Source organism: Eubalaena glacialis, chromosome 7 (genome assembly GCF_028564815.1).
Source record: "Eubalaena glacialis isolate mEubGla1 chromosome 7, mEubGla1.1.hap2.+ XY, whole genome shotgun sequence".
Lineage (NCBI taxonomy): Eukaryota > Metazoa > Chordata > Mammalia > Artiodactyla > Balaenidae > Eubalaena > Eubalaena glacialis.
Genome location: NC_083722.1, coordinates 22,464,154 through 22,470,806, shown reverse-complemented (window position 1 = coordinate 22,470,806; position 6,653 = coordinate 22,464,154). Strand labels below are relative to the sequence as shown.

The 6,653-nt window shown below is 39.2% G+C and overlaps 2 non-coding genes across 2 annotated transcripts; both read left to right on the top strand.

The window, feature by feature from the left end:
• Positions 1-528: 528 nt before the first annotated feature.
• TRNAK-UUU (transfer RNA lysine (anticodon UUU)) lies at positions 529-601 on the top strand. Its single transcript has one exon. It is a non-coding gene; the product is annotated as a tRNA-Lys (tRNA).
• Positions 602-5,619: 5,018 nt separating this feature from the next.
• On the top strand, positions 5,620-5,691 carry TRNAA-CGC (transfer RNA alanine (anticodon CGC)). The gene has a single exon. It is a non-coding gene; the product is annotated as a tRNA-Ala (tRNA).
• The last annotated feature ends 962 nt before the right edge of the window (positions 5,692-6,653 follow it).

Sequence of the window (6,653 nt, the reverse complement as noted above, 5' to 3'; positions counted from 1 at the left end):
CGGAAAGGCGAAGCAGTGCGTGAATGGGAAGAGGGAGGAGGCGAGGTTGGAGTTAGCAAAGTAGGGAGAAGAGGGCTTGAATATGGATCTCTGAACATGAATAGGATTTGGGTAGATGGGTAGGAAGGACGTGTCCAAGCTCCACCTCTCTTCTTTGCATCCTATAGGTATAAGAAAATGTTGGCTTTCCGTGGTTTTAGGGAAGTGAGCAACAAACTTTTGTCCCACAAGAAGATCCCACTCATTTTTACCCAAACTGTTGGCTTTTGAGAGCATCGTGGGGCTCTTTCCATAGCTGAGGTAGCTCCTCAGAGCGTTGGATTTTTGAGGGAAGTCAAATTGTTTCAAACCTGTTGCCTGTTGTGGTGGCAGCAAGTTAGTGCAGAAGTGAGATCCGCCGGCTGCTTTTGGCTTGAGTGTGTGAGGTACTTGGGCCGGCGACTTGTTTTTACGCTTTGAGAACTCAAAATTGAAACCAACCTAACGAACTTACCTTTACTAGGCCGTGAGAGAACCTTATGTTGGCGGGCCCGGGTAGCTCAGTCGGTAGAGCATCAGACTTTTAATCTGAGGGTCCAGGGTTCAAGTCCCTGTTCGGGCGAATATGAGCTTTTCTTTCCTAATATCCAAAAAAAAGTGTTCCTGCTCTGGGCTATGAACTGCCAGAGGCAAGCGGATTAATCTTAAATGTTTGATACCTTCGCCCAAGTAAACAGGAAAAGGGGGTGGGGGTGGGGATGGGGGTTCTGATCTTGGAATGTGTGCGGAGAATAATGAATCCCCTTCTGAATGTTGGCAGTCTGTTGTGTTTTTGCTTTGTGGTTGTTAGATCGAGCTTGGAACGAGTAGTAGCTTGGGTTTGAACATGATTAAGATGCCTGCAAATTTAAGATGGAGATATTTGGCAACCACAGTGATCCCTAAGATGGCAACTCTGCAGCAATCTGTGATTGGTAGGGGTTTTATTATTATGGAAAAGAGAGACAGTATGTAGAGCGAGAATGTAAAAGGGCTTATTGTGATTTGAAGATTGGGAACTCATTAACGGTATTCCCGGGAAAAAGGTGTATTAAGCTAGACTGATCTTGGACTCCACATAGTATAATGTTCCTTGAACTTCCTTAGAAATCCTGGGAAATGCTTAGAAATCTAGGTGAGGTGATAGGTATCTCATCTCCTTTTTGCCCGCTTCTGACCATATGAGAGTTTTGTTCATGTTCACAGAAATCCCATGAAGTAGAATTTGAACTTGGAAGGACCCCATTTGTCGGGAAGAACTTGTCTCTCAGTTTGTCCAATAGATTCATCTGACTGCCAGAATAAAGAATAGGAAACAGAAAAGTGACAGGTCTCAATGAGGGAGAGAAATGTGTGGGGTGGGGAAATGGGGCTGGCTTTAATTTGCCTCTGCGTCTTGGTGTAAAGCACAACTAGGATCATGTCCATTGTCCCTGGTAAATCATTACATTGTGACAGAAGCAAACTGGATTCCAAGTGGGGTCTTGTACATTCCTGATATAAGCAAAAGCACGGTAAATTGGGAAACACTGCCCAATATAATATGAGCCACAAATGCCAACCACATATATAATTTTAAATATTCTAGTAGTCACATTGAAAAAAGTAAAAAGAAACAAGTGAAGTTAATAACATATTTTATTTAATTCACTATATCTAAAATATTATCATCTCAGTAAATAATCCATATAAAGGCATATTACCTAGATAATTTACATTCTTTTTTTTTTCTTACTAAGTCTTTGAAATCTGCTGTGTACTTTACAGTTACAGTACATCTCAAGTTGGACTGGTCATATTTCAAGTACTCAAGAATCACATGTGCTAGTGGCTACCATATTGGACAGCAGAGTTCTAAGGATTAATGCATTTGAATAAACAGAAGAAAATATATAGATGTGCAAATTAGAGCAGTTTTGTAACTCAACTCAAAATCTATATGCAAAATTTCACTCATATTTGTGAGGTGTGCCAACTAAAAATTGGCACTTGCCATCTATCTCTACAAGGATTAAATCACTAGCCACTGCAGCCACTGACCTTCAACACACCCTGAAAGGAGTTAGGAGTGGAGATCAGAAGTGAGGCACTCTGTGCTCTGGGAAAAACTGGCACAACAGGCCTTCAAATAGTTAGATATTTTCAGGAGATTTTATGAGCCCAAATTCTTACATCTTGTCATATCTAGAAAAGCACTAAAATCATTAACGGTGACATCTGCTCCTCCTGACTAGCAGCAAGCCTCTGCCAAAATGTGTGCTTAACTGCACGTACCCCCTTCACCAAAGTCTTATATAATACTGACCTTCCCCCCTACGTCTTCGGCGCCGTTCCTCAGAGCTATCTGAGACACTGTCTCCTGGGCTATAGTCCTCACTTTGCCCCAAATAAAACTTAACTCACAACTCTCACATTGTGTTTTTTTGGTTTTGTTTTGTTTTTTCCAGTCGACATGTGTCAACTGAAATAAAAATGCACAATGCGGGAGCTATGAGTTTCAGTTTTATTTGGGAACTTATTGAGGACTACAGTCCAGGAGCGGCTATGTGCAAATACTGGTAAATTGCCACTATGTAAGGTTACCTGAATTCTTTCTGATAAAGTGCTAATATTTAATATCCTTTTACCATCCTTTATCTTTCCTATACCTAAAGACTAATATCTGTTTTCCTGTGAATGACAGAGATTGTCTTCTACCCAAATCATTCACTCATAAAAATGCATGTTAAGACTTGAGAGGGAACATGCCATTGGATATTTCTGCCAGTGGATAGTCCCCCCATTACTTTCTGTATACAGAAAGCCATATTTAAAATTTCTAAGTAAGTGGTCACATTTCCACAAGACTCTGAATCCCTCAGTTTTCAAGAAATTACTTTGGGAGCCACTGGGGAGAGAGATCCTTCTGTTCACAAGAAAGTCAACTTCAAAAGGTTGATATATACTTTTAAAAAGCTATTTAAGTACATATATGCTTTGAAAACAGTGTGTCACAGTAAAAAGATAAAATATATATTTGAAAAGAGATTCAGATATACATATTTTCAACAACGGACTTTCTCATAAACAAGGTAAAATTTACATCTGAAAGGAAATTCAGATACACATTTGAAAAGAAAGAGAGTTACAATATCTTTCAGGGAAAAAAAGGAGGGAAGAGAGTAAAACAAAGAATATTAGTTGGACTTTAGAGTCTTCTAATTGGTATAATGTTATTTTGATTATGAGGGAACTCTGTTCTCATCAGGAGTTCCATGTGTGTCTGTTAGATAAATTGCACAATTCAAATATTATGTATCCATACTTTATTTCTGATGGTAATTACTGAGCACAATGGGTTATAATCCCCCATTATGGATAAAAATGGACTATTTAATAATTGGTGTGGCAAAAGCTGGGTAGTTACCTGGAAAAAAAGTTTTGACTCCATATCCCACAACTCACAGCAGGATGAATTCTAAATGGTGTTTGAGATTTATGAAAACAAAACTTAGTAGTACTTCAAAAACACATGTGAAATTTTCAATAACTTTGGAGTGGGGAAGGCTATTGAATCAGTTGTGATTCAAAACTCCAAAATTATTTAAAGGAAAATTTTGACAAATTTGATTACAAGAGAGCTTCTGAAAGAGTGGTAAGAGTATAGGTAGAGTGTGTTTAGTAGTTTTATCCTTTTCTTACTTTCCAAATTTTCTGCAATAAATATGTTATTTGAATAATAACAGAGTAAAACAGAACAAAACAAAGCCTCCTGTAAAACAAAGTAAAAATCCGCAAGCAAAGTCAATGAAAAATTCAGACTGGGAAAATAGAATTGCTATTCATATAACAAAAGTAATAATTTCCCCGTGTCACTCAGCATAGGCTTGATCATGATGTAAAAGAAAACATCCACAAAATCTCAATGGCTTAAACAATAAAGGTACATTGTATATTTTCCCTCATTGGTTGGCTGTTGGCTCTTCAATATTCTCAATCTGGGATTTAGGATGATAAAGTAGTGTAGGGGAGAGGAAAAAACATCTTTTCCTCTACCCATCTTAGCTTCGTTGATTGGAACTGTGCAAATTAAACCGACAAAAACCAGATTAACAAGAGAGAAACAGAAGTTTATTAATGCATGCATCATGCATACACATGGGAGGATTCAATGATAAATGACTCAAAGGGGTAGTTAGCCCTGAGCTTATATAGTGTCTTAGGAAAGAAAAATAAATTTGTAGAGAAGTGATGAGATAAAGGGAAAAGGTTTTAAAGGCTTTTGAAGGCAGAAAACTGTGGGAAGGTAAATATCTGAGGGAAAATAATGGAGTAGGGTTTGTACAACTCCCTAGCATTTGGTGTTGTCAGTGTTCTGAATTTTGGCTATTCCAATAGGTGTGTAGTAGTATCTCATTGTTGCTTTAATTTACAATTCCCCGATGATGTACGATGTGGAGCCTCATTTTGTATGGTTATCTGTCATCTGTGTTTCTTCTTTGATGACTTATCTGTTCAGATACGTTACCTGATTTATAATCGGCTTTTCATTTTCTTGTTGAGTTTTAAGAGTTCTTTGTATATTTTAGATACCATCCCTTTATCAGATACGTGTTTTGCAAATATTTTCTCCCAGTCCATGGCTTAAGAGTGTCTTTCGCAGAGCAGCAGTAATTTTTAATTTTAATGAAGTCCAATTTATCATCATGAATCGTGCCTTTGGTGTTACCATTTTCACTTTTGAAGAGTTTCTGTTCTCTGCTGTATGACTTCTGAAGTGAGAGACAAAAATCACTGCAGCTGGGTCTGGGGTCAGAAAAGCCCTTTCAGTAGATTGTAGTAGTGCAGCGAGGCTGCGGGTGCAGAAGCGCTCCGGACCCGGATGCTGGTTTAGGAGGTCTTGTCCAGGTTCATTCTTCCACGGCGTAAAGTAGCCTGCGGAACGAGAAGCTGGCCACTGGATAAAGGAAAGGGGGAAACAAAGGAATGCGGGCTTCTTTAAATCTAAGATTCTTCATGAAGCCAAAGTTCACAGATAACCACTCCGGTTATCTGTGGTCAGGTGGGCTAGAAGGTCTCTGTGGGACAAGCCGTTGCCTCTGGGGACAAATATTAGGGCAGGATTTTCGCAATTTCATCTATCTGGACAATTTTCTTTTTTTTTTCTCCTCCAAGCGGGATCAAGTTGGAAGACGCAGCTCCAAAGATTCATTTGACTATTCAACTTACTCTGCTGCAAAAAAATTGGGTCGCATTTTCCATGAGCCTTTGTTTTGGCTCGTAGACCATTTTTCAAAGGGTCCTGAAAAATCCCTCAGTTCTTTCCACCGGGGGTTCGATTTGACTGACGGGAGAGAAAACAATTGTGCTGAAACTACTAAAATAAGAATAATTGTGCTGAAGCTACTAATATTGGGCTCTGTTCTCAGTAACAATACGAGTTGGATGTTGTCGGCGGGTCTCGGAAGGGGGCTACTTGGGTATAATCCGAAAGAGGCTTTAGGTGTAATTCGCCTTCAATGACGGCTACTCTCTAGTTGGAAACAAAAAAACCCAAAATTGTGCACAACGCTTTGCGATTTTAAAGGGACAGGACTGCTGCCCGGTAACTGACCTTCAGTAGGGGATGTAGCTCAGTGGTAGAGCGCATGCTTCGCATGTATGAGGCCCCGGGTTCGATCCCCGGCATCTCCAGTAGGTCTTCTCGTTTTCGTTGTTGTCTAATTCAGCCTTTGGCCTTGCATTATAAAATATTTTAGCTCTTTCTCATTTTCCCCCCATTATCATTCCCTTTAAATTGAGCTATTTTCCATCTATGTGCTTATTTCTCTTCCGTTTTGTTAAATAACCACCGCCATTTCCCCTGCTTCCTGGAAACTTCCTTGGGGTGTCTTATTATGCAGTGAGTAGTACAAAGCCAGAGGGACAATTCACAGGTAAATTCATCCTATGAATGCACCCAGGAAGAGGGAATACAGCTGCATATCAAAGAATTATTTAGCTCAATTAAAGGAGGTCCTATCCATTCCCACTATCCACTGGAAAATAATCAGTAAAAATAAAATATCTCAGTAATTTTTTTTAAGGGGAGAAGAAGGTAGCATGTTTTTTAGTATTGATGTGGTAGTTGCACATCACTATTCAAGGGTACACCCTATGACCATAGAGAACTTCTTTATGCATAGTTACTAACCTAGTTACCATTTTATTTCTCACTGCATCTTTGGCATTACTCAACGCTTCTGTGCAGAAAAACTGGTCACAGTCCAGTACAGGAGGTCTGGAAATGTAGTAAAGGTTAGGAATAGCCTGTGGAAATGGAAGGCACCCTTAATAGCATGACTGTTCTCCTAGCAACCAGCCCCTAACTCTAGAAGCAGGCCAAAGCTCACCTCATTAACATAACAAAAACACCTTTGTCTCTCTCATCACTTAGGAAATTCTGAGGATTTTAGGAGCTCTGTGCCAGCAGCAGGGCTGAAGGCCAAATGTACATTTCTTATTATAAATCACAATATTAATAATGTATACCCAGATGTGAAATTGCTGCATCATATGGTAGTTCTATTTTTAATTTTTTGAGGAACCCCAAAAACCTTTTTTTCTCCTTTCTTAGCTTATCAGTTATAATTCTTTAACTTTTTTTAGTGGTCCCT